This window comes from Rhinolophus hipposideros, assembly GCF_964194185.1.
Source record: "Rhinolophus hipposideros genome assembly, chromosome: 9".
Classification (NCBI taxonomy): Eukaryota; Metazoa; Chordata; class Mammalia; order Chiroptera; family Rhinolophidae; genus Rhinolophus; species Rhinolophus hipposideros.
In genome coordinates, this window is record NC_138055.1 from 7,408,242 (window position 1) to 7,433,720 (window position 25,479).

Sequence of the window (25,479 nt, forward strand, 5' to 3'; positions counted from 1 at the left end):
CGAATGCAGAAGGAGCCTGGCCAGTGGTTTTCATCCCCTAGCTTTGCTTAAAGCATCCCTCCTTGGGTGTCTAGATTTGCAGCATAAAAAGGGAAGCATTTGATTTGTAACCCGTATAACTGTGAGAAAGGATCCAGCATATAATAAAGAATTGCTCTGAATCAGTAGAAAAAGACAACCTACCAGAAAAATTTACAAAAGAACGGAGTGGGGATTTCACTGGAGAGGATGCAAAAATGGCCCTAAACATATGAAAAGATGTTCAATCTCATATGTCATTCAGAAAAATGCAAATTAAAACCACAAAGAGGTACCATTTCACACTACCAGGTTGCTTAAAATTAAAAAGCTGGGCAATACCAAGTATTGACAAGAGTACAGAGCAATAGCAAGTCTTGCCCACCCCTCGTGGGAGGGAAAATTGGTACAACCACTTTTTTAAAGTTTACCATTGTGTAGTACACCTGAATGTGTATTGATTATAGAAACTAGTAGTTGTACTTCTAGGTATATACCCTAGAGAAACTTTTGCATATGTACAAAATTATTTTATTAGCATTATCTTCAACAGAAAAAAATAGAGACAAACATTTATTAACAGTAAAACAGGTAAATAGGCTATGGTGTTTTCAGGCAGTAGATTATACCGCACGAAAGTGAATAAACTATAGCAACACACCTCAATGAGTTATGCAAGCACAATATTGGGTGAAAAAAGCAAGTCACAGAAGACTATACATACAGTATAATTCCATTAATATAAACTTCAATTATATACATTTTTAGACCATATAGTATGTATTTATATAGACATCTATGTCTATATATGGTTTATAAAACTATAAAGAAAAGGGAAGGGCTATTACAAAATTTACGCTAGTGAATGTCTCAGGCATCTAGGAGGGAGGGATTCGATCAGGAAGGAGCCATGGGAGGTTATGTTCTCTTTCTTGGTCTATGTAGTAGGTATTGGGTATTTGTTGTATTATCATTCTTTTAACTGTATGTTTTTCTTTTCTCTTTTATACGTATGGTTTATTTCTCAATACAAATTTTCAAAGGGCAAAAACCATTTTACTATTATATTCCAGATGGTTTGTTGATCAATAAAGGGAGATAAGCGACAGAAAAAGACCTAGTTCCACAAACAGTCCTACCAAAACTCCCCTAAAATGGCATAATTTTTAAAAAGATCAAGCAGATGTAATCAAGGAGATAGATACTATTCCTGGATTAGGAAAATACAGTCCATTCCTTACAGGACCTAATTATCTGGAAGACAGACAACAGTACACACACCAGAATGAAACCCAAATAAAACAAAAGACTTCAGCTCTGCCATCCTCTCCTCTGTTTTCATTTCTCAGAAATACCAGAGAAGATGGGATAGTATTAAGAAGCTACATTTCAAAAAATGATGGAAAAATGAGAGGATTACTTTATTTCCATTAAAATAAAAAATTGGAGGAAGTGTAAGCAAAAATAATAAAAGACACATAGTGCATACTGTGAAATTCAAACCAGGTTTTGTTCTTCTCTTACAGACTTCTGATTCTGCAGCCTACAGGGCTTTGCCAAGGAGAGGGAGGATTCTCCCATCCTAAATTTACATCCTAAACTCCCATCCTAAAACCTCTAGAAGGAAAAACAGTTACAATGTTGCAGAGGGAACATTATGAGGAGCTAGAGATGACCTTAGTCGCCTTTACAAGACTACAAGAATGAACAGACGCGTGAGAAAAATCATTGAGCTCTGCATTTTATATACTTAATTGTACAAATGCTATACCTGAATTAGAAAAAAATTGACAAATTGTTTAAATTTATTAAGTTCCTTAAAACCTCAAGGCTAAATCATTTTCTTAAAGACAAGAATGACTATTGTATATTATAAAATATTCTTGATTCTTTATCTTTAAAAATCCTCTCCAGTTAAAGAGCTCTCAATTGTGGGCCTTAGCCTCTTCTTACTAGTTTGAAAAAACAAAACAAAAACCAGTTCACCTATAATCAATTTCTAATTAGCATAATAATAACAAGAAACAATTTAAAAGCCTGCAGCTTCAACAACCTCCCAATGTTACATTGGCTTTCACATCTTTAACTCCAGCCCCTGTGTTGTGCATGCAAGTCTTCTCCATTTGGATGGCCCGATAGGGCCATAACAAACCATCACCTTTCTCCTCCAATTTCCTCTCCTTCTTATATCCCTTATTTCTGTGAATGGTACCAGCATTCACTAAGATCCCAACACAGAAAACCTATAATCGTACAAGCTTCTCCACCCTCCTTCCTTAACTCCACATCCCATTACTCACCAAGTACCCTGGCTTCCACTTCCCAAATAGCTCTCATATCCATTACCCCTTTGAGTCCCCTTTAACTGCCATCGCTAAAGCCAGCTTCCCTGAATCTCATAGCACAAAAGCCTTCTCACTGGTTTTCTTGCATCTGGGTCCCAGCTCATTTCAATCCATCTTCTAACCCACTTCCATCAATTGGACTTCATAAAATGCTAATCTGATCATATCACTCTCCTTGAAATTCTTCAGTGGCACTCTATCACCTATCCTGAGGGCAGAAGCTAAGTGTACTTGCCTAAGTGATCTTTACCATCTGCCCCCCCCTCACTTAAAATGGAGCACACACACCAGCGCCTCACGCCTCTGTGCCTCTGCAGTGTTCCCTCCTGCCTAGAAGCCCTGGTCCTCCACAGCGCATACAATTCAAATTCCTCCTCATTCCTGGAAGTGCCAATGAAAATGACTTTCCCCAGAAGACATTATCTCCATCAGGGTTCATGCCTTTTCTCACTCTCCATCATCTCACAAAGTAATAAAAACGGCCCAGAAAGACCACTGTTCCTTATTGCCACTTCCTGTTTTGCTCAAGTCCACTTCCAGTCCCTTTGCGTCATTTCTTTTTCTTCAAAGTTCTGGAACACTTTTGGACTTAATTTTATGATCTCCCCTCCCCCGCTCCATCATTTGCCTCATTTTCAGAAGTTTCAATATTTTTATCTATAAAACTTACACCATATCCTCACCTTTCCCCCACTACCATTTATTCACTCACCAAATATTTATATGAGTTGTGCTGAGATAATAGTTATGACGACAGTCTTTTCTATCAAAAAACGAAGATTACTGGGAAAGACAAAAACTCGTCAATTATAATACAGTGTGAGAATGCAATGACACAATGGGAAGGGCACTTAACCTGGTCTAAAAGAATCAGATTCTGTATACCCATCTCAGGCGAGCCACCTCCTTCCTGCTTCAGCTGGAGTGAGCAGGACCAGGGGCTGAGCCTCACCACCAATCTGTACTGCTACACATCTGAAATCCACTCTGACCGCAGGCGCCTCTTCCACTCCCTCCCTCCATCTGAACCTGTAAGGAGTCCTCATTCTAATTTCTAGTTCTGTGGTTCCTCTCTTTTCTGAGTCCATTCAGAGCCTCACTTGACAGGCATTTCTGTGAGTTTTCTCCCCAGAGTCCTAGACTTATTCACCTGTCAACTTGTTCTTAGGACATCCCTGTCTTGCCAATCCCTTACCTTTTTCTCTTCTGCTCCTGGAGTGCAAAGCATAACCGGAGAGAGTTACAAAACTGGTTCTTTTACAAACGTATGTCAGTTAACTTCTGCTGAGCAGTGACATTTCAGCACTTCTGCCTGGAAGGCCGTTCTTCATCCTCTCTTTCTGACAAACTCCTACTCAACCTTCAAAGATTGGTGCAAGTTACTTTTTCTAGGAAGCGTTTCCTGACATCTCCACACACTTCCTCCCACGCTTCCAAGGCACTCCTTCCCGTTTCCTCTGTAAGGCTTGGGAAGCACTGGGCTCCTCTGTTCACCCATCTCCCCACTGCTGGTGAGCCTGGGAGAAAAACAATGTCATCTGTGTGTACCCCAGACTCTACCACAGCCGTTCCTGTCGGTCATGCATTCCTTCAACACACCTTCTGAATGCCTTTGAGGTGCTAAGCGCTGGGTGGAATGACTAAACGAATGGCTGACCTACTACACCACATTCCTCCTTTTGTCCTGTGCCTTTTCTCCTCTCCGCAGACACCAAACCCACACACTAGCATTCTCCCTCGTCAGTCCACTAGGAAGGAGACAGTGCCTGAGATTATGCCGAGAGCCAACCTCACACAAAGCCCTCGTGTTTCCTTCTCAGGACGGCATTATAAACCTGCATCTTTCCCCACTTCCCCCTCTCTCTGCTGCTCTGCCAGCTAATCTCACCACTTGGATTCTAAACTCATGACCTAACTCCACGCCTCCTCTGAACCCTACTGTCTAAGGAACCCTTCTTTCTCCATTTCCAGTAAACCTATCCCTCAACCTACAAATGTTTCATAATCTCTTCTATTTTGAAAATTTATTTTTGGCCTTGTGATACTCTCCAAACATCCTCCTGTTTTTACCCTTCCCTTTACTATCCAAATTCTTAAAAGAATAAACTACACCCCATCACTTCCATGTTCTTATCACTGATCTGATTTTTATAAATTGAAATTGTAGTGAAGTAATACATACATATAATTTTAAGTCAAATAATACCACCAGGCTTATAAACAAAAACAGTACTCTCTTCTGCTGCTCCCATCCCCCTCCACATACATACAACATAAAAGTAACTCCCTACTCCCAGACTCTCATATAAGTCACCATTTTTGTTCAAACCAATATTCAGTGCTAAGAGTAGTAAGTCAATAATATATACAGCTGAGTCACATGGAATAGTATAATTAAATGTCCTTTCTTGTACATTTTTCTTCCCTTGGAACTAACAATTACTACTTCCTCTTCTTATACATTCTTTAATTTCTTTTTGGCTTCGTATTATGTATTTTTCATTAATTCATCCTCAAACTCTCCAACAGAGCTGTAAGTCTCCTCCAAAGCAGTTCAAACACTTTAGGTAATCTATCAATTTCACTCCAGTCTTGGCGATAGTCCTCAGGGGTTTTCCCTTGTTTCAGTCTCGATTGTCTGCTCTCCAGGCTGCTAAGCAGCTGACACCTTGCCAGGGATGTCTCTTTCTCCTCCTCCCTGGAACTCCCTGCTCTCTCTCCTATGCTGCAGCATCTGCTGCCCAGATCTTTTGTCTTCCTCCTTTTGTGGTTTACTCCCTGGTTTCGGTGGAATATATATTCCAGTGGTTTCCTAATTAAAAGGTATATGGAAGTGAATTTGGGGGGATTTTGAATGACTGAAATGTCCTGATTTTATCCATGCATCTAACTGACATGTAGAATTTTTTGTAACCCACGTATGTAATCGAAAATAGAAATTCAAGTCAATAAACATTTTCCCTCCAAAATTTTGAAGGCCATCCTCTCAGGTCTTCTAGCGCCCAGAGTTGCTATATAGAAAGTCGACAGTATTCTAAATCCTAGTGTTTTGGCTATGACCTGTTTCTTTTCCAGAAACTTTTAGGATCCTTCATTTCTCCTCAGTTTTCTAAAAATACGGTTCTTTTTGCATTTGTTGAGCTGGTACTGGGTAGGCACTTGCAAACCAGAAACTCGCGTTCATCAGGTTTGGGACATTTTCTCTACTTATTTATTGATAATTATCCTCCCTTCCAATTTCTTTTCTCTCCTTCAGGAATTCCTGTTATTCAGTGCTGAATCTATGGCACTGGTCCATTAATTCTCTTTGTCTCACCATTTTTACCACTTTGACTTTTTATTTTACTTTCTGAAGATTCTCATTTACATTCTAGTACTTTTAATTTAAAAAACAATTTGCTGTTGTAATTTACAGACCTCTTCCTTGTCCTCCAAATAGTCCTTTTTGACAGTCCTGTTCTTAATACCTTCTCTTAACTCTAAGGAGATTATAGTTTTTGTTTTGTTTGTTTTCATTTTCTTCCCCTCCCTGTATGATCTGTTTCCTCTAAGTTCTTTTACCTTTGGTTTGGTCAATAGTTCTCATTCAAATGTCTGGTCATCTTTGGCTAGCCACTGATATTTAAGAGTTAAGCCCTAAAGAGCTTGGAAGTGCTTTTTGTATGTGGAGAAGGAAGGGGGGGGGTCTTATCCTTGGGTTGTTTTCCTTGATAGCAGGAGGGAACGTGGCCATTTCATTGGGAAAAATTGCAGAAACCTGCATCTGTGTACATTCTTTTTGCTCCCTGGGTGTTCATTTGCCCACAGAGATACCCTTCAATCCTCAGCCAGATGGGTGTAAGCCTGTCTTCCAGTGTCTTGGGACTGAATTTGGGAAGACAGCTGGCACAGCCTCACAGCATGTAGATGGGATTTAATCCTTCTGTTTTCTGTTAGGTACCTTACCTCTATCCTTAGCTCTGCCGGGATGAAAGAGGAACAGTATGGATCTATGGATGTGAGGGGCAGGATACCTGGAGCCTGGCTCCTCCTATGTTCTTCAACCAGTCCTGCTGTTTTCAGTGTCACTCCAAAGGCTTTCTAGCTTCCAGAATTTTGTTGGCATCTCTTAATATGTTTCATCTCCTGTCCCATTCACCTTTTTTCTGGTGGATTTATGCTTGCTGAAATCATTTGGTAAAAATAATTTCAGTGGAGTTTCAGAAGGGAGCAGAGATTAATAACTGGGTTTAACCTAACATATCTAGGTCTACTCTTAAAATCTTTTTGTCTCTACTTTTTCCACTCTTATCAAAAATGCTTTATTTAATGCCACTGATAAATTTTTGTTGGCTGTATAAAAATTTATTTAAAAATTTAACAGTATTATGAGGTATAACTGACATATTAAACAGCATATACTTTGAGTATACAATTTGATAAGCTTGGGCATATGTATATACTCATGAAACCATCACCACAATTAAGAAAATGAAGATATTCACCACTCCTAAAAGTTTCATCATGACCTTTTTAATCAGTCCTTCCTGCTCCCCCTCCCCAGGAAACCACTAATGTGCTTTTTGTCATTATGGATTAGTTTTCATTTTCTAGAGTTTATATACATGGAGTTACACAGCATGTACTTTTTGTTTTTGTTTTTTTGGTCTGGCTCATTTACCTCAGCATAATTATTTTGAAATGCATCCATGTTGTTTCATGTATTAATAGTTCATTTCCCCTTTACAGCTCAGTAGTATTCCACTGTATAGAATATACAACAATTTGTTTTCCATTCACATGTTGATGGATGCTTTCATGTTTCCAGATTTTGGTTATTGCAAATAAAGCTGCTATGAACATCCATTTAGAAGTCTTTGTATGGATGCATGTTTTCTTTGTTATTGGGTGAATACTAAGTCGTATATATTAGTTTGCTAAGGCTGCCTAACAAAGTGCCACAAACGGGGTGGCTTACATTGCAGAAATGTATTGTCTCACACAGATCTGGGAGTTAGAAGCTGGAATCAAGATGTTGGCAGCATTGGTTCCTTCTAAGGGCTGTGAGTGAAGAATCTGTTCCAGTCCTCTCTCCTTGGCTTACAGATGACTGTCTTCATGTTCACATGACATTCTCGCTGTATTTGTGTCTCTATGTCTAAATTTCCCCTTTTTATAAAGACACTAGTCATACTAGGTGATGGTCCACACATTCTGAGGTATTGAGGATTAGGACTTCAACATATGAATAGCGGGGCACATCCCTCTATAACAGAGTAGAATAAATAGTTGGATCATATGGCAGCTACATGTTTACCTTTTTAAGAAGCCATCGGAATGTGTTCCCAAGTGGCTGTAGCATCGTACTTTCCCACCAGCAGCATATAAGTGTGCTAGCTATTCCGTATCTCACCAACACCTGATATGGTAAGTCTTTTTAGTTTTAACCATTCTAAAGTGGTTTTAATTGCACTGATGTTGAACAACTTTTCATGAGTTTCTTTGCCATCCATGGTCTGGTAAAGTGCTTTTCAAATTTTTTGACCATTTTTTTAAAACAGCTTTATTGGTACAATTTGTATACCATAAAGTTTACCTGTTTAAAGTGTATAATCCAATGGCTTTTAATATATTTACAGAGTTGGGCAACTATCACCATAATCCAATTTTAGAATATTTTCATCATCCCAAAAAGGAAATTTTTACTTATTGGCAGTCTCCCCATTATGCCCTCTTTTCATCCTCCTTCTGATAGTGATTAGATAACCACTAATCGATGTCCTGTCTCTACCGATTTGCCTCTTCTGAACATTTCACACGTAAACGGAGTTGTATAATATATGGTGTTTTGTGTCTGTCTTCTTTCACTGAGCATGATGCTTATGAGTTTGATCCACATACCAGTACTTCATTCTGTTTTATATCTCAATACAATTCCACTGTATAGATACAACCCATTTTGTTTATTGACATCATCAGGTGATGGACAAGTGGGTTGTTTCCATTTTGGGGGGTATTATGAATAATGCTGCTATGAACATCCATGGACTAGTTTCCATGTGGATACATGGTTTTCATTTCTCTTGGGTGAATATCTAGGAGTGGAATTCCTGGGTCATGTGGTAACTGTATGTTTAACTGTTTGAAGAACTGTCAAACTTTTCCAAAGTGGTTGAACCATTTTACATTCCAACCAGCAATGTCAGAGGGTTCCAACTTCTCCACAGCCTTACCAGCACTTCTTGTCTGTCCCTTTGATAATAACCATCCCAGTGGGTGTGAAGAGGTATGTCACTGGGACTTTGACTTGCATTTCCCTAATGAGTAATGATGCTGAACATCTTTTCATGTGCTTATTAGCCATTAAATATCTTCTTTGGAGAAATGTTTATTCCAATTCTTTGTTCATTTTTTACTTGGGTTATTTGCTCCTGTTAAAAATTGGGTTTTGGGGGGAGCATCTGAGATCTTGCTTCCTGGCAACTGTCTTCAGTTTGGGCTCAAATAAACTCACATAAAAATTATTTTTTTTAAAAATTGGGTTATTTATTATTGAACTTTGAGAGTTTTTAATATATGTTAGATACAAGGCCTTAATTAGATATATGCTTTGCATACATTTTCTTTTAGTCTGTGTGGCTTTTCATTCTCCTAATAGTGTCTTTCAAAAAGCAGCTGTTCTTAATTTTGATGTGCAATTTATCGATTTAAAAAATTTAATGGATTGTGCTTTTACTGTGGTATTTAAGAAAACTTTGTCTAATCCTAGGTCACAAATATATTCTATGTTTTCTTCTAGAAGTATTAGTGTTTTAGGTTTTACATTTAGATCTGAGATCCATTTTGAGTTAATTTTTTTATAAGGTATGAGTTACAGACCTATGTTTACTTTTTTGCAAATGGATATCCAATTACGCCAGCACTATTTGTTGAAAAAATTATCTTTTCTCCACTGAATTGCCTCCATGAAACTGTCTTTGTCAAAAATCCTTTGTCCATATATGTGTGGGCCTGTCTGGACCCTCGTCTATTTTTCTCCAATACCACAGTGTCTTGCTTGATTACTTTATGTTATGTTTTGAAATCAGGTCATATTGACCCTCCAACTTTGTTCTTCTCAAAGGTTGTTCTGAACTGTTGTTATGGGTGAAACAGTGTCTCCTTCAAAACAATATGTTGGAATCCTAACCTGCAGTACCTCAGAAGGTGACCTTATTTGAAGATAGGGTCTTTACAGAGATAATCAAGCTAAAATTAGGTTATTAGTGCGCAACCTAATCCAGTATGATTGATATCCTTGTTAAAAAGGAAAAATGTGAAAACAAAGGCACGCATGCAGGGAGAACGCCAAGTGAAGACTGGAGTTTTGTTGCCACAAGCCAAGAAGCTAGAAGCCAGGAGACAGGCCTGGAAAAGACCTTCGCCTCGTGCCTTCCCAGGGATCGTGGCCCTGCCAACACTTTGGGACTTGTAACCTACAGAACAACGAGACAATATTTTTCTGTTGTTTAAACCACTCAGTTTGTGCTACTTCCTTACAGCAGCCCGAGCAAACTAATACAGCTATTCTATGTCCTTTGCCTTTCCATATGAATTTTAGAAGTCAGGTTTTTTACTTCCACCAAAAAAAGTCTGCTAGGATTTGGATAGGGATTGAACTGAATCTACAGATCAATTTGGGGAGAAGTGACATCTAAGTAATATTGCATCTTCTGACTTATGAACAAGATATATCTCTCCATTCGTTTCGGAGGTCTTTTGGCAATGTTCTGTAGTTTTTAGTGTACAAATCTTGCCCATCTTTGTCATATTTACCTTTAAGTATTTCATTTTTTCATGGTATTGGAAATGGTACTTTTTAAAATTTTAATTGGTGGGCTTTTTTTTACTGGTTGTATCAAATATATATGGTATTTGTCCCTCATTCTTGGCATAGAGATCCTAAAAACTTGGGAATTTCCTGAGGGTGAGAGTGTTTTTGTTATTCATAAAGAGCCCCTTAGAAGCACACCGGAGTTTATGCTAATGAGGTGATTTAGGATAGGAGCCCTGAATAGCCTTAGGATGGGTCACCATAAAGACCAAGTGAGTAGGACATTGGCAATTTCTAGACCTAGGGGAAGGGGGAAGGGGAAAGGGGACGTGCTGCAGGTAAAGCTCTCTAAAAACTCTTGAATGGTGAGAGATGAGGAGCTTCTGGTTGGTGAATGCATCCAAATGCCAGTTCCACGGGGTCAAAAGCCCCTGTGCTCCAGACCTGGTGCTATGTTACCTCTTCAGCTGGTTGTTCTCCTGTATCCTTTATAATAGTCTTTATAATAAACTGGTCAATGTAATAAACGTCTCTCTGAGTTCTGTGGACTATTTTAGCAAATTAATCAAACCTGAGGAGTCGTGGGAACCCCCGATTTATAGCCAGTCTATTAGAAGCACAGGTAAACCACCTGGACTTATAACTGGCATCTGAAGTGGGGGCAGTTTTGCAAGACTGAGCCTTTAATCTGCGGGATCTGATTCTATCTCTGGGTAGAGAGTGTCAGAATTTAGTTACAGGACACCCATCCAATGTCTGCTGAGAACTGAAGAATTGCTTGGTGATGCTGGAACATACGAGACTGGTATATGGAAATATAATACAACTGATTTTGTACATTGATCTTGTATCCCACAACTTGCTCAATTCACTGATTAGTTCTAGTAGCTTTTTTTGTAGATTCCATCAGTTATACATAGACAATCATGTGAGCTACTTATAATAAAGATGGTTTTAATTCTTCCTTTTCAATCTGGATGCTCTTTCTTTTCTTTTTTTTCCTATGCCTTACTGCCCTGGCTAGAACCTCCAGCACAATGTTGAATATTAGTGGTAAAATAGACATCTTTTTTTGTTGTTCTTCTTCCTCTTAGGAGTAAAAGCATTTAGTCTTTTTGTTCTGGTCAATGACAGACCACACATATGATGGTGGTCCCATAGGATTACACTGTACAACCTAGGTGTATAAGCAGGCTATACCACGTATGTCTGTGTAAGAACACTCTATGATGCTCACACAACGATGAAATCGCCTGATGACACATTTCCCAGAATGGACCCCGTCATTAAGCGACACGACTGTACTAATTCATACTTAAGTAGTATACTTCCATGCCTCCGCCAGGCCTTTATGCTACTGTCATTGTACATTAGACAGACAGATATAAATGTTATAAACCCACAGTGCATTTCTACTGTTTTTGTTCAAACAATCAATTCTCTTTTAAAGAGATTGAAATAATAGAAAAGTCTTATATATTTACCCATATAGTTTCCATTTCTTGAGCTCTTCATTCCTTTGTGTAGATTCTTATTTCCTTATGGCATCATTTTCCTTCTCCCTTTAATGTTTCTTGTAGTAAGGGAGTGCTACTGATGAATTAGTCAAGCTTTTGTATGTCTCAAACAGACTTTATTTCTCCTTCATTTTTGAAAGAAATTGTCACTGGTTATAGAGTTCAAGATTAACAGTTTTTTCTTTTGGTGGTTTAAAGAGGTTGCTCTCTTCTTGTTTGCATTGTTTCCAACGAGAAATTCTTATTTTTGTTCCTCTGTTAATAGTGTGTCTTTTTTCCCCTGGTTTTAAGCTTTTTCTCTATCACTGGTTTTGAGTAAGTTCATTACGATGGTTTTCTTCATGTTTCTTGTGCTTCAAACACATTTAACTTCTTGGATCTGTGGGTTTACAGTTTTTATCAAATTTGGAAAGTTGGGGGCCATTATTTCTTAGGTGTTTTTCTGCCCCCTCCCTCTTCTTCAGAGACTCCAATCACATGAATATTAATTAGGTTGCCTTCCTGACAGGGACCAGAGCATAATGATGCTCTTTTTGTTTTGTTGATTTTCATTCTTTTTTTCCAATTCATGTTGGATAGTTTCTATTTGTATGTGTTTAAATTCGCCAATCTTTTATTCTGTAATGTCTAATCTGCCACTAATCCCATCCAGTGTTTTTCATCTCAGATATTATAGTTTTAAACTCTAGAAATTTGATTTGGGTCTTATTTTAATATCTACCATGTTTCTGCTTGACTTTTTGAATGTGTGAAATACAGCTATAAGTTTTTAAATATTCTTGTTTACTAATTCTAATCTGTCAGTGATGAGTTGGTTTCAATCAATTGATTTTTCCCCTTACTATGGTTTGTATTTTCCTGGTTTTTACATGCCTGATAATCTTTGCTTGGATACCAGACATTGTAAATTTTACTCTGTGAGGTGGTAAATATTTTTGTATCCTTAGGCATATTTTTGAGCTTTGTCCTAGGACACAGTTAAATTATTTTGAAACAGTCTGTCCCTTTTGGGTCTTGCTTTTAGGATTTGCTAAGTCTGACCAGAGCAGTTTTTAGGGCTAATTATTCCCCACTACAGAAGTGAGAACTCTCCTAGTACCACTACTGAGTCTCTACCTAATGCTTCATGAATTATATGAGCTTTTCCAATCTGCAGAAACAGGCACTATTACGTGCACTGTTTGAGAGCTAGGCACTGTTCCTTCTAATCCTCTTAAATGGATTCCCCTTCTACCCCAGCCATGAGTAGTCTCCGCGTATGCATGTGCCCAAAAGTACACTGCTGAATACTCCAGGTGAATCCTACACAGAACTTTCCTCTCCAATACTGTGACCTTAGTACTCCAGGACTCTATCCAACCTCTAGCTGCCTTCTCTTCCAGGCCCTCAGCAAGGTTGCCTCTACTGAGAGGGTCAGTTGGGCTTTGCCTGGGCTCCCCTTTCCTGCACCACAGCCTGGAAGCTCTCTCAAACCAGCATGCTGGGGTAGTCAGAGGACTCACCTTGTTTTCCATTTCTCAGCGATCATTGTCCTTCATTACCTGATGTCTAGTGTCTTACAAACCATTGTTTCTAATACATTTTTGTCTATTTAAAAAATTATTTCTAGTGGGAAGGTAAATTCTGTCCCTGATACTCCATCTTGCCCAGAAGCATAAGTCCCAATGACTTTTTTTTTTTGTAAAATATACTTAACATAACATTTACCATTTTAACCATTTTTAAATGTACAGTTCAGTGGTATTAAGTATATTCACATTGTTGTACAACCATCACCACCATCCACTTCCGTAACTCTTCATCTTGCAAAATTAAAACTCCATACCTATTACACACTAATTCCTCATTCTCCCCTCCCAGCCTGGCACCCACCATTCTGTTTTCTGTCTCTATGAACATGACTACTCTAGGTACCACATATAAGTGGAGTCAAACAATATCTGTCCTTTTGCGACTGGCTTATGTCACCGAGCATAATGTCTTCAAGGCTCATCCATATTGTCACATCAGAGTTTCCCTCCTTTTCCAAGCTGAATCATACTCTGGTGTATGGAAATACCACCTTTTGTTTATCCATTCATCCATCGATGGACATTGGGTTGGTTCTATTGCTCGGCCATTGTGAATGAATGCTACGGGCTGCTACGGGCATGGGTGGGCAAATATCTGTTTGAGTCTCTGCTTTCACTTCTTAATGACTCTTTATTACTAAATGGAATACCCTTTCTGGGTCCCTATTTCTTCTTGTCCCCTAAGAAACATCTGCTACAGGAGCCATCTCCACCCTTTTGAAAATCTCTGCCTTATACTGGGTCACCCTCTCCATTTCTTTCCTTCTCTCTCACCCAGTATTAGGGCCTTTGAATTTATTCCTTCGACTTAGAAAGTGTGACTCTCCTATTGTTACTTGAAAGCTTCTTTCAAATCATGTAGGCATCAGCTCAAGTGCCATCTCTTTGAATAGACCTTCTCTGACCACTACAGCTAAAACAGCTTCCACATTCAGTCCCTCTCTAGCACGACATAGCACTACCTAATTTATGTGTTTTGTTATCTGTCCCCCACCACCACCAAAAATGCAAATTTCTGACACAGAGACTTTGAATGTCTTACTCGTTTTTAAACCTGGCACAAGAAGATGTTTGATGAAGATTTCTAGGCCCTAATTTGCTAATCTCTGCTTCTCTCCTACTACTCTCTAAACTAGTTTCCCAGGTTCTGTCCTTGGACTGCTCTCTTCACATTCTGCCACAGCAATTTCATCTAATCTCACAGTTTAACTATCACATTTGAGTGATTTCCAATTCTGCATTTCCAGCCCTAGCTTACCCTGTTTCCATGTCCATATTTTCACCTGGCTGACAGACACTGCCTGCCACTGAATAGTATGCTGGCATCTCAAACTCTGTTCTATATAGAATTCATCCGATCCCCCCCAAAACTTCTTTCTTTTTTTATGTTTCCTATTTCTGATATTGGCATTCCCATCCTTATAGTCACCTAGCTTGAAACCCTGATTTTACTCCTCATTCCTCCTTTTCCTTTTCTTCCATATCAAATTAATTGCTAAATCCTTAACATTTTATAAGAGTTATACTTTTCCAACCACCTCTTCCATTCCAGGTACTGTAGGCAGTTTACAACGAAGGCATGTATATTTCCTGGAATATAAAGCTGAGTAGGACGGCTAATCCATTGGATGACAGAGTCAGTATTCAAAATGGTCTCAGCAGACTACAAAAGATGGAAACTCCTAAAATTGTTTTTTATATTAATTATTGAGGTATAATTCACAAACCTGGAGCTCAATGAACTCTAGAAAGGGTTGTACCCATGTAACCACCAAATGTGCGACACTGCACGTTTCCATCTCCCTAGAAAACTCTCCTATGTCTCTTCCCTTAAATAACCCCCCACAAATCCCAGGTCATAGAATACTTATTCTATCACCACAGATGAGCTTTACATGTTCATGAACTTTATATAATTAGAATCTGGCAGGATGTACGCTTTTGTTTCTGCCTTTTTTCATTCCATATGTTTTTGAGATTCACCCGTGTTGCTACATGCATCAGAAGTTCAGATTTTTTAATTCCATAGAACAGTATTCCATAGAACAAACATACTATAATTTGTTTATTCAATTACTTGTTGATGGATAGTTGGGCTGTTTCTGGCTTGAGGTTATTATAATAAAGCTGCCATGAATATTCTCATGTTAGTCTTTCTGTGAACATATGCAGTCATTTCTATTGGGTATACACCTAGAAATGGAATGTCTGGGTTACACGAGAGGCATATGTTTAACTTTATTGGAGATTTGAGAAAGTTTCCAAAGTCGTTGCATCATGTTACACTCCTTCCAACAATGTATGCGAGTTCCAGTGGCTCCACATTCTTGTCAACACTCGGTACTGTCAATGTTTTGAACTTTGGTGAGTGTATAATGGTATCACATTATAGTTTCAATTTGCATTTCCCTCATGAATAATAATTTCTTAAAGAATCAATCACTTGCCTTTAATTAGTTTTAACCCTAAAGCTTTTAAAAGTGGAATCAATGGAGGGCAAGGATGTAAGGGAGTAATTTTCCAACACTTCTCTTGCAAACTCATATTTTAAATTCTGTTTTATAGTAAAACAGAGTCTTTGACTGTTTATAAGGTAATTTCTGAGTTGTAAAAATTCCCATGTTTTTTTCACTGCATTCCCCCATTCAATTTTGTCTGCCACAATCAGACAGACAGACAGCGGACTGTTTTCCTACATCTGCTCTGGAACTTCAACAGCAGACAATAAATAATGATGTTGAAGATCCTATTTTCATGGCCATCTGGAAATCTTATTTTGTGAAATGCCTACTTATGTCTTTACTGTCCGTATTTTCAATTGAATTCTTTGACCTGTTCTTACTGATCTTTTAGGAAGTCTTTATGTATATTGGGTATGAGGCTTTTATTACATAAATGTATTACAAGTGTTTTCTCCCAGTCTGTAGCTTTTCCACATTCTTAATGGTGTCAGCTGATTAGCAGACATCTAAAATTTCTTTAATACAATTCAACTGAACAACTCTCCTCTTCTGTGGTAGTACTTTTCACAATTTACCTAAGGTCATAAAGACATCTCTTATGCTGTCTTCCAAAAGCTTTACAGTTTTAGCCCTCATATTTAGGTCATTTCAAATTAAGTTTTATATATGGCATGTGACATAGGGATCATGATTCGTGTATTTCTATATGATTATCTCATTGCTCCAGCACCATTTACTGAAAAATCTTCCTTTCCCTCAATCATTTACATTCATCTTTTGAAAAACTTTTTTAAAATTGTAAAGTCTTGTACTTTAGGTTCAAAAGAATCAATTCTACAATATGATGGGCAAGATCAGAATAGCAGTGTACTGGATAATGTGGTTGATTTTAGACAAAGCAGCACTCTTGTTTAGCAACTGAACCTACAAATTTTAGCTGACACATATTCTAACACCCTTTGAAGCTTATTGTGGCCATAATTCTGGTCATAATTCAATTCTGGTCAAACTGATATGAGCACAATAAAATGTACAACTTCCGTGAAGTCTTTCAAAGGAAGACTTTCAAGGTCTCTCTTTTCTGCTAGATGGAATATAGATGTGATGGTTGGGATTGGGGCAACCACCTTAGAATACAAGATGGAAACAACATATTGAAGATGGAAGAACAAAAGAGAAGTCTGAGTCCCTGATAATTGGAGTGACAATTGCAATTCTGGACAACCTACTCAGGTTTTTAAGAACAACATAAGAATTGTCTTCATGCATTTGAGAGAGTGGTTCATAGAATAAAGAGTAACTTTTATCCTTCCTTATTCTATACAGCAAAAACAAGAATAAATTGTGTTGAAGCTGCAAGGATTTTCTTGTAAGAAAAACAGAATTTTTATTCTTGTAAGTCAGGACAATTTTTTGAGATATAGAAAAGTACAAGAATAAAATAACAAACACACCTGTATAACCGTCATTCAGATTTAACATATTTACATTGTCATATTTGCTTCAGATTTTTCCCTCTCTTTTTTAAAGGAACAAAATACGGGTACAATGAAGACTTGAGGCCCCCTGTGTAGGCCCTTCCAAACGCAATCCTTGTTCTCCCTCTCCAGATGTAAACCTACTCTGAAGTTTGTGTGTGCCTTACCTTTCAGAGAGAACTTTAACCATTCATTGGTTCTTCCTCCTCTGAGTGCCCCTTAATTTAGCTGTGGCCTGCTTACTCCTGGTATGGGAATCACCTGAAGTGCTTGTAAAAATAGAGATCCCAGGGTCCCAACTCTTGAGATTCTGTTTCAGTAAGTTCAGAGTGGGGCCTGGGCACCTTCATTTTAAAAGGAATGCAAGTTGCCTATCAAAACCACAGTGAGATAGCATTGTGTGTCCACTAGCATAAATAGACAACGGTTGGCGAGGGGGTGGATAAATTCAAATGCTCGTATGTTTTTGGTGGGAATATAAAAATGGTACATTCATTTGGAAAAGTTTGGCAGTTCTTCAAAACATAAAACATAACATTAATGTATGACCCAGCTATTCCACTCTTCGTTATTCACCCAAAGGAAATCAAATCATGTATCTGCACAAAAGCTTATACAGGAATGTTCACAGCAGCATTATTCATAATAGGCCAAAAGTGGAAACAACCCAAATGTCCATCACCTGATAAAGAGATAAACACAATGTGGTATATCCATACAATGGAATATTATTCAGCTTTAGAAAGAAATGAAGAACTACATGCTACATGAAGTGTCAACATGCTACAACACAGATGAACTTGGAAAACATTATGTTAAATGAAAGAAGTCTTACATACAAAGAACACATACTGTATGATTCAATAGGAACCAGAATGGGGAGTGACTTCTAATGGACACAGCATTTCTTTTCGGAGTAATGAAAATGTTCTTAAACTAGACTGTGGTGATGGTTGTACAACTCTGTGAAAATACTAAAAACCAGTGAACTGTATCCTTTAAGTGGGTAAATTTTAAGGTGAAACATACCTTAATAAAGCTGTTTAAAAAAAGAAAAGTAAAATACCTGAGGTAATTCTTACGATTCTTATGTATACACACTACAGTGTGACACACAGCCTGTAATAGTCCTACAAGTATATACCTGGGCCTTTCTCATTTCCAGGCCCTGTCCACTCCTGTGTGCTGATGACTCCCAAATATATATCTAGATGTGCCCCCCCCCACAATGAGTTCCAAAACTCCTACTAAATACCTTCTCCTGGGATGTCTGGAAGTGCCCGAATATTTCAAGATCCAAACCCCTCAGTGCGTACTCAGTTAAAAGCAACAACAACAACAGTAACAACAGCTACAATCTCCTATAGTACACGGTTTCATTCAACCCACTATCTCAAACCAAAAACTGGAGATTTATCTCCGTGCCCCACCCCACTCTTCCTGAGCGTTTCTCCCATTATTCAGACACACTGTTACCGCCTGATTTCAAGCCTTCCCCCATCCTCTTGAGGAGACTCCTAAATGGTCTGTGTCCACTTTCAACGCTGTTTGTAATCATTTCTCCACCCTGCTGCCACAATGCTCTTCCTAATAACACAGCAGCCCAGGTTTCTCCTCTTCCATGGCCCCCGAGGCCTGCACAGGATTCCGCCTCGAACCTTGTCCCCCACCGTCTCACATACACATCTCAGGGCTCTAACATCTCCCCTCAGGAAGTATGTGACCCTTAATATGCACAAAGCATCCTCTCCCCTCATGTGCATTCTTTTATACCCAGGTGAGCTTTCTAACAAGTGCCTCTGATATAAGGAAACAGAGTTGATTACCATATTGCTTCTTCAGGATGACCTCTGGAATCAGACAGACCTGGAATCCAACCCAAATTATGCAGTTTGTCAGCTATGTAAACAAATGGGAAAAATACCTACCCAGCACGGTTTCTTTCCCAGTGTGCTCTTAAAATATCAAAATCCATGAAATCTTGTTATAATTTGCTAAATCAGATTCAGTTTAAGGTAGAGATATACTAAACTAAATCAAACTCTCTTTAAACTAAAGCCAATCAATAGTTCAGTTAATTCTTTGTATAGCATATTATAGCTAAAATATTGACTTCCTGATTCAGTAAATATTTTTTATTTGTAGTAATTAATAGAGGCACATGGGCATTTAAATCTACAGTTATAATTCTTAAACCGTGGAGCTTATTTTTTTAATTATAAAATATTTAAATATGCAAAAAAAGTACAGAGCATGAGATTACAAACAACCAACTGCTCAGTTTTATCATTGTTAATACACTTGCTTAGATTTCACTTAAAAAATCAACATTCCAAGCCTAATGCTGCAGAATCTCTACAACTAGTAAGCCAACACCAACTTATTTAGAATACAATGTAAATTACACTAAATTTAAAGTGAGAAGTAGCCATGGAGTTGAAGTTAAGAATTCTAATCCATCCTTGTTAAGAAATATACAGGAAGATTACATCAGCATTGACCGGAGACTGTCCCAGGAATGCTGGGTTTGCCTCCCGATTCAAGGCAATGGGATCACTTCTTCACGCATGGTCCTTGCCATCCTACTCTGAGAACGCAAGACCCAATGTAAGTCAGTCTACAGCTTGGCTGGGCCCATCAGATTCTCTTTATTCAGAGAATTTGAGTGTCAAGACACAGATATTCTGGTCTCATCCTCTACGTCAGCACCAGTTATCATAAGAGAGCAAATCACAAAGTAAAACGCACACCTTATTCCCATGCTTTAGAAATCTGTTGCCTATTCTTGAACCTCTTTAGACTACAATAATCTAGTGTCCACCCTCACCTCCTCTTCAACCTGGCACCCAACACGAATCACTGTGTCGGGGGTGAAAGATGACCCTAAATTTTCTGCCAGTCCTCCCACTGAGAGGTAGAGTCTGTTTCTCCTCCCTTTGAATTTGGAGTGGCTCAGTGACTCGCTTTAATTCAACAGAATGCAGAGGAAGTCACACAGAAAGCTGTGTGACTTCTGAGGCTGGGCCTTAAGATACCTGCAGCTTCTGCATGCTTGGAACGCTCCCTCTTGGATCCTCCTCACCATGCTGTTAGAAACCCAAGTTGCGTAGCGAGGTCAGATAGGGGACATCCTTGACACTCAGGTCAACAGCCTCAAGCTGAACGCCCAGCTGCCAGCCATGTGAGTGAGCCGGTTGGGCCATTTCGGGCCCATTGGGCCTCCAGGGGACTGCAGCCCTTGCCAGCACCACTTTGGAGCTGAAGAACTGCCCTACTAAGCACAGCCAACCACAGAATTATGAGCGATAATAAAAAGTCGTGGCAGTATTTTCTTTTTTTAATATATAAATATATATACATATATACATGTTCATATGTATGTGTGTGTGTAAACACAGGTATATATGTTTATTTTTGTATATATGTATATATATTTATTTATTTATTTATTAAAAAACCTTTATTTTTTAGAACAGGTAAAGATATATGTACCCCCAGGTTCATTGCAGTCTAATTCACGGTGGCCAAGACATGGAAACAACTAAAGTGTCTTTTGATAGATGATTAAATAACGATACGGTACATGTATATAATGGAATACTACTCTGCTATAAGAAAAGATGAAATTCTGCCATTTGTGACAACATGGATGGATATTGAGATTATCACGCTAAGTGAAATAAGTCAGACAGAAAAAGTCGAGAACCATATGACTTCACTCATATGTGGGATATAAAACTGAAAGCAACAAACGAACAAGACAAATAAACAAAAACTCATAGATACAGAAAACAGTTTAGTGGTTACCAGAGGGTAAGTGGGGAGAGGAGATGGTAGAATAGGATAAAGGGGGTCAAATATATGGTGATAGAAGGAGAATTAACTTTGGGTGGTGAACACACAATGCAATATACAGATGACGTATTATAGAATTGTATACTTGAAACCTACATAATTTTACTAATCAATGCCACCCCAATAATAAAATTAAAACATGTATGTGATGTGATCAAATAATATGGTGAATGTTTAAATAAAAAATTTTATTACAATAAAAGACACGTTACCATTAATTCCTCTCAAAATACTCCCTCTTGCTTGGAACACACTTATCCCATCATTCTTGACACTTTCCGAAGCAGTTCTGGAAGTCCTTTTCATGAGTATCTTTAGTTGTGACGTCGTGGATGGCTCGATGTCCTGAATCATTTTGATTTTGGGGAAAAGCCAGAAGTTGCATGGAGCCAGATCCAGTGAATAAGGTGGATGAGGACACACCATCATGTTTCTATTTGACAGAAATTGCCGTACCAGAAGTGATGTGTGACACGGAGCCTTTCCAGTGTGATCAACAAAAACAATGAACACTGCTGCCGAGCGCCATCCAACAGCAAGGCAGGGATCTTCAATATGGAAGCAGCGCGTCGAACCTTAGTAACAGTGTGTGATAAGCTTCAACTTGTTCGGTGCAGTCAGTCGGGTGTGAGCTACGGTTGAGAAAAGGTGTGTTTTAAAGTGTGTCGTAAATCATCCTCCATCATGACAACGCTCCGTGTCACATCGCTTCTGGTACAGCAATTTCTGTCAAATAAAAACATTACTGTGTGTCCTTATCCATGTTATTCACTGGATCTGGTACCGTGCTACTTCTGGCTCTTCCCCAAAATCAAATGATTCAGGACATTGAGGCAGCCACAGCAGTGCAACTAAAGACACTCACGAAAGAGGACTTCCAGAACTGCTTCAGAAAATGGCAAGAATGATGGGATAAGTGTGTTTGAAGTGAGGGGGGTTGTATTTTGAGGGGGATTATGGCAATGTATCTTTTACTGCAATAATTTTTTCATTTAAACATTCACCGTATTGTTTGATCACACTTTGTATAACCCTTAGTCCATCTCAAACTTAAACAAATATCTCTCTCTCAAAAAAAAATTTTTTTTAAAGCCATGGAAGATGCTGCACAGTTTCAGAGAATATTTCTTCAAAAGAAACATCAAAATTCACTGTCCAAGAAGACTTCATTACCAATCCTGTCCAACCATAAGCCTCCCTGATTTCTACTCGCACGCACTTTATATGAGTAATTTTTAAAACTGCATTGACCGTTTCATTCATGTATCAAGTATTCTTACCATCTTCTCTACAAATGCTATTCCAAACTGTCCCCCTTCCTAGGAAATCTAAACTAATTCTTTCAAGTCCCCTAAACTCTCCAAATAACAATGACTTCTATTTCAGAGGCAATATGAAGAAAAAGCTGAACCTCACTTTCTTTCTTCCCTCCTCTAGATCTCTCTCCACCACCAGACAGGAGAGTCAGAGAGAACAGTTCAGGCCTGAGGCTCAGGAGACCAGCCTTGCTAATCCCCAGGTTCCTTCAAACTCACAAATCTCAATAAATGAACCCTTTCCATAAATGCACTCTGCCTTCCTCCACTCATCTCTTCTTTCTTTTCTCAAACATGATGGGCCTCCTCCATTTTAAAAAATCTTTCACTTGAACTAACACCTTCTTCTTGCTGTTCTTTTCTCCATTTACTTCCAAATGTCCTAAAATTAAGTGGTAGACTATAGCCACAACTCTTACTCTTATCATTTAGGTGTTGTTGTTGTTTTAGCCCATAAAACTTGGTTTCTCACCCTCTTACTCTTGAAGACCATTAACAAGTTCTTTTTTAAAACTTTCTTATTTGGAAAATGTCAAGCATACACAAGTAAACACAAATGAACCCCTGTGCACCATCACCAAGCTTCAACAGTTGCTAACATGCTGTCATTCTTGTTTTATCTATACTTCCATCCATTCTCCATCTGCACCTGATTATTATTATCTTACCATTTTTTCAGGTAAAATGTACCTGAAAATTGTAATTTTTATTGTAATTGTAAATTACAGCAGTCTAATTTTGACAAATGGATATACCTATTTCCTATCAGACATAGAATGTCTCCATCTCCCCAGGAAGTTTTATGTCCTTTTTCTAAATTAGTTTTTGTTTTGTTTTTAATCCAGATGCCTTTTCTCTATTACCAACTCCCTTGGCTTCCTGGTAGGATGTGACAATACTGACTACCTTTTTCTCCAAATTCACCTCTTGATTCCTACGATGCGAAAAGCATTCCCATGCATCCTCAAGTCACATCAATTTTACCCCAAAATACACCTCAAGTCTGTCTTTCCTCCACTTCTAATGCCACTGCACTAACCCAGGCCACCATCTTCTCTCTCACATGAATGAAAACTACTGACTCCTCACTGGTTTCCCTGCATCCACCATTGCCTCTTTCTAGTCCACTGTCCATATAGTAGCCAGAGTGATCTTTCAAAACCACAAATCGTGTCATGTTACCCCCCTGCTTAGCCTTCAATGGCTTCCCAGGGCACAGAGACTAAATCCACATTCCACACCATGACCTTCGAGTCCTTGTAAAGTCTCTGCCTCCCTCTCTCACCCCTTCTTACCCCTTGGCCACATGAGACTTCTAATAGCTCTTGGAAGAAGCCAAGGGCTTTCAAAGCTGTTTCTTCTGGATAGAACACTGTTCTTCCAGCTCTTTACGGAGCTGGCTCCCTCATCCTTTTGCTCTCAGGTGAAGTGTCACCTTCTCAGAGAGACCTTCCTTGACTACCCTAAGCTTATCCTCCCAGTTACCCTATACTCCATTATTTTATTTTCTTCATCTTGACCATAATCCATAATTACCTTTATATAGACTTGTTTCTCCCACTAAAATGCAACCACCTTGACAGTAAGAACCATGTCTTTTTGCTACATTGTTGTATCCACTGACAACACATGCTCAAGAATTATGTATTGAAAAAAATAGATTTAGCTCAAATCACTGTTTTGCAGAAAACTTTCCACTTTTTCTCAAAACCAGCTACCATTCCTGACTGCTTTCTGTTGACAGACAACCACAAATTATGCTATCATAGTACTATGAGAAATTTCTGCATTATCACCCAATCATTCCAAATATAAGGTTTTAAACAAAGAGAAGCACAAGAAAGAAAAATCATAAAAACGTAAATTAAACTAAGACTGATGAAGTTGCAATTACAATCTAATTTCTGATAACAGAAGCACTGACTTAATCCCAGCATAAAAAGAATGTTCTTTTATTCTTTTCTCTAACTGATTCTAACTGATAACTATTCAATAATTAAAGAATCAAGATATACATGATATACTACAGAATTGTACACCTGAAATCTGTGTAACTTTACTAACAATTGTCACCCCAATAAACTTTAATTAAAAGACAAAGAAAAAGAGAATCAAGAAAGCCAGTCTTTTTTTTCTCAGAAAGAAGGTGTAAACTGAATTTTTGGCATGATAAAGTATTCTATATTGGTCTAATTATATGCTTGCCAAGTCCCAATCACAATTTTCTTCTCCAGAGAATGTGTTAGCCAGAGGATCCAGGAGTCCAGTCTACCTTAACTTTATATGCGTAGATCATTATCAGTTAATAACTTAGCATCTTGGGGAAGGGTTTATATGTACTTCAGAAATCCTAGGGTCTGTGTATCTTGTGTGTCCTGTGTGTGTGTGTGTGTGTGTGTGTGTCCTAGAATGTGTGCGTATCTCAGATTCTCATTAACCCTAAGTGAGAATCAGGACCCAGATGAGTCTGATGAAAGTCTATAGGCTTGTGCTTTAGCTACAGAAAGAAGGAAGAGATCTGATGGGGGGGAAAAGCAACCCATGGACTGTAGAGAGAGGGGATTCAGAAAGAAGCTGAAGGAGCTGTTTTCCTGAGGGACCTCGAGACTTGGGGCACAAGCAGTACTTCTCTGAAGCCCAGCCCACAAAGCACAAGTATAAAAGAGCAGAGAAGGGGGTGGCCTCTCTGAAACTCAATGAAGCACTGCATGCAGCCAATGGGCAGTAAGGACTGGTCTGATGGGAACCCTCACAGACATTATTTTCCTGTTTTTAAATAAATAATAATTTATTGATGTGAAATTCACGTAACATAAAATTAACCAAAATTAACCATATGTTATTTTTTTTAACATAAAATTAACCATTATAAGGTGAACAATTCAGTGCATGTGGTACATCAATATGTTATGCAACCACCACTTCTATCAGGTTCCAAAGCATTTTCAACATCCCAACTAGAAACCCCACACCCATCAAGCAGTTATTCCTCATTTTCCCTTCCCTCCAAACGACTCTTGACAAACACCAGTCTGCGTTCTGTCTCTATGGATTTGTCTATTGTGCATACTTCACAAATGGAATCATACAATATGATTCCATTCATATTTGGGCCTGGCTTCTTC

General features: G+C 38.5%; 1 protein-coding gene across 2 annotated transcripts in view; it reads right to left on the reverse strand.

The window, feature by feature from the left end:
* TNRC6B (trinucleotide repeat containing adaptor 6B) overlaps window positions 1-25,479 on the reverse strand; it is a 218,437-nt gene that overhangs the window by 132,671 nt on the left and 60,287 nt on the right. The window lies entirely within an intron of this gene.